We start from the raw sequence: 3,748 nt of genomic DNA on the forward strand, positions 1-3,748 counted from the left end.
GGTTTGTTCTATTGCTTGAGAGTGTGAGCGTTAAGTGTATAGACAAAAAAATTACACCAACTCTTTTATTAAAGTTGCCTAAATGAGATAAAAAGAGAGAATATGATAGTCAAAGGTGAAATTCTACTCTTAAGCATATTGAACTTTGGTGGATTTTGCAATAAAGTCCCTAAACTTTATTTATTTATTTATTTATTTATTTTTATAACCAGATGCATTAAACTTCCATAATTTCTTGGAAACTGATGCACTTTTAACAGGAATTCGACTAATAATCCGGCAAAACATGAACATTGGATCAATCGTCCGGATGCTACACCATTGCCACGCATCCTCAACAATTGCATTTCCTCAAATATTGCCTAGATTGCAGTCAAAATGAACTAAGTATCAAGAAATAGATACTTATTAGCACTGTGCATTGAATCGAAATTCAGTAATCCGATTACAAAAATCCATCATGGGGTAATTCTATGGTCCCAAATATGCCTTTACAATCTTTTACTGTTGATTGAAAATGCAATGGAGCTCAACATTCCGGGACGCACGATGCCTCTCAAGAACCACAGACTCATCCTTGTGTTGAACAAAAACAGGTACAACACATAAATTGTAGGAAAGTTTGTTTTTCTAGTGGAAGCGAGTTTGAATCTCACTGTTTAGTTTCAATGTGATGGACAGAATCTACCATGTTAAAACTACCTAGTACCTTGTCATCACTGGTTTAACATATGGAACACATCTAGACTTAGATATTGCCTGCAGATGAACCTTCATGACCCTAGAGAAAACACAAAGGAAACTTAAGGTGACATAATAACAAAACTATAGTACTTGAAATTCAGGTCTGAGTTCTACTTGATTCATTAGGTCGATGAGTTTTTTTTTCCAAGTTTGTGATTCACTGCTTATGCTGAATTTCTTGTTTAAAAGAGGCACATAACTTTGACTTTCAAAGGCGCTCATTCATTAATTTTGAATTTGCAGACTACGAAATCAATTTATGCTAGTCTCCTAGAAACGGCAAAACGATACAAAAAGGTACACTACTAGAAAACATGAAGAAACATCAGACTTTCCTGAATTTGGGTCCAAAGGATCAGTTTCCTTTTAAGAAGCAGAATCACAACTGAGTATTAACTAAATCTAAGAAAGAGAAATCAAATCAACCTGAAGTTGTAATGTAGATAGTAGCATACCTCAGAGTAAACTTAATGAAAAGAGGAGGAAGAGGTGAGTGTAGATGGACTGTGAATGACTGTTCCAACTTCAAGGCATCTACACCCTTTCACATAGAATAAATTCTCCGACAAGAAGATAATGATTTGGCTTTTGCTAAGCCCTGTTTGGAGTTGCAATAGCTTTCATCACCATGGAAGCAAGCTTCTTCTGCCCAATATATCTATATAGAGTGAGAATGGGGAAGCTGAAATTAATGTTGAATATGAAGTGTCAGGACCGAAGTTCAGGATGAAGGTCTCCCCATTGGATTATGGGCGATGGGAGGTATGGGAAAGACAACTTTAGCTAAAATGCTTTATAACTCTATTTTTAGAAATTTTAAAAATTCTACTTTTCTTGATGGCATCAAACAAACTTCGAGAGACTTCTGAAACTTTGTTCATTTGCAAGGAAAATTGCCATCTCATATATTAATGACAAAAGAAGCAACTGTGAGCAGTGTTGCTGGGGAATTAGCTAAATAGAAGAGAGATTTTGTTGCAAAAGAGTTCTCCTTATTCTTGATGGTTTGGATAATATAGAAGCTTCAGCTGGAGCTTCGGCAAGAGAATTGATCAGCATCGACAACATAAAAGCTATGGCTCTAGAGGATCGTGAACTCTTTAAGAAGTATGCTTCTGGAAGAGAAACATAGTAATAAGGAGAGATCCTGTTGATAGAGCTGTCCTTTCTTTAGCATCGGAGGTGTTGGGTTCTGCCTTCTGTGCTAGGAGAGAACATTAAACTGAATAAATTCACCATAAGCTCTGACTATAAAATAAGCTATGATGGTTGAATAACGATGAGAAGGAGATTTTTCTCCACATTATTTTTTTCAACTGTTGTGTCTCTGATAGGTGTGATCTTGAAGCAGCTAGTGGAGTAGATGATCTCATTCGGTGATCTTGATAAAGGGACGAGAATGGGACCCTACAAGTGCATGACTTCAGTTGATGGGTAAGGACAGGGTTGAGTAGATCGCAATTTTTCTTGCAAACGAACCAAATTCCAGTTTTTGAAAGCTCTAAAACCTTTAAAACAATTGAGAAAAAAGTGGAACCTTTGAAATTTCCAAAAATAGAATTGTAAAGGATTTTAACTGAAGTTGTCTTCCCACACCTACGATCAACCATAATCCTATCATGAGACCTCCTTCCCGAACTTCATCTTGAGACTTTACATTCAACAAAAATCGCTAGCCCTTGCATCATATTATTGGCTATCCTCCACCACAACAATTTTCCGTAGGTACCATCTCAATCTGCATAAGCATGGATAAGGGGGTTAATGCCACTTTCCTTCTGGATAAGCAAGACTGCATATCTAATAGATTAGCATTATTTAGCTTTGAGTAAACCAATACATAATCGCCGTGAGTCCCAACAAATATTAAGACGGCAATGCTCATCATAGAGATGGATAATGCTAACAGGACAGTGAATTGAGGATTGGATCGTCCAGAAATATATTTACTGATCAAATGTATCATTCCATTAAGTCACCTTAAATGTAATTAAGCATGCGAAGTACCTCCGTTCACTTCGTTTCTATTATATGAGAGTCACATCACATAACATCGTCACGAAAAAAAAGAAAAAGAAAAAAAGCAAACAACACAAGAACAGAACAGCCATTACCATATCTCAGTTGCAATTACATGTCAGATTAGAGCATTAAGGGGAAAAATAGCTCCTCAAAATTCTATAACATGTTCAATATTGGCCAGGTACAGAAATGGAGCATTGAAATTCTGAATGCTGAAGGGACTCCAGTTTATCGCGATGAGAAGAATGTCACAGTCAGATATTTTATAACAGTGATTCGAATCCTCTCGATTTAGGACGATGAAATTCCGCCCGAAGTAGATCCAAAATCAGACCAGACTGAGCTAAAAGGACATCCATAAACATGAATAACCCATGAAAATCTAAGTTATAGATCTCAGAAAACTCTGAACGCACCATAAATACCAAAACAAAAACAACAATAGCTTCATCGCAGAAAACTGCAGAAGGCAGCTACACACAAAGCGAACATCAAAGCGCAGTCCAGCCACAGCGATTTCTAGAAACAGAAACTAGCCAGCACAGATTAGAACCTAAACCATCATCCCAAATCAGGTTTAATCACCGCGAAGTGCGGTGGAATGGTCAAAGGAATACAAGAGTGCGGTTGCTATAAATCATGCTCACCCGTCGAGAGGATCGAGAGTAGACGTGAGAGCACTCCGGCGACTGCGTATGATCTTTGGCGACTAGCTGTGCTCATAAATAGAGAGGGACGAAACTGTGGTGTCTTTCCACTGGTGGCCCTCGGTTTTACCGTTGACTCGCATTTCTCCAAGCGGGCGGTCTTACCGTTGAATACTAGTTAAGCGCACGTCTGGTTTTTAGCTGAAGTAGAGGGATTCTTTCGGCCCGGCCCAATGATATTGGGCTTATCTTTATCTGGGCCCGGTCCGTAAGTCCAGCCCAAAAGAAGAGGAAAAGGCCCGATAAAGCTTGCCTATTCGGTTCAAGCTCGTTGG

General features: G+C 38.3%; 1 long non-coding RNA gene across 2 annotated transcripts; it reads right to left on the reverse strand.

Moving 5' to 3' along the window:
• Positions 1-388: 388 nt before the first annotated feature.
• Positions 389-3,542, reverse strand: LOC104449356. 2 transcript variants are annotated; one of them, XR_005551889.1, is made up of 3 exons: positions 3,414-3,542; positions 1,200-2,482; positions 389-781 (listed from the first exon to the last, which is right to left on the reverse strand). It is a non-coding gene; the product is annotated as an uncharacterized LOC104449356 (long non-coding RNA). The 2 variants fall into 2 exon arrangements; XR_726536.3 differs by having other exon boundaries at positions 389-2,482.
• Between the last annotated feature and the right edge of the window lie 206 nt (positions 3,543-3,748).

This window comes from Eucalyptus grandis, chromosome 6, assembly GCF_016545825.1.
Source record: "Eucalyptus grandis isolate ANBG69807.140 chromosome 6, ASM1654582v1, whole genome shotgun sequence".
Lineage (NCBI taxonomy): Eukaryota > Viridiplantae > Streptophyta > Magnoliopsida > Myrtales > Myrtaceae > Eucalyptus > Eucalyptus grandis.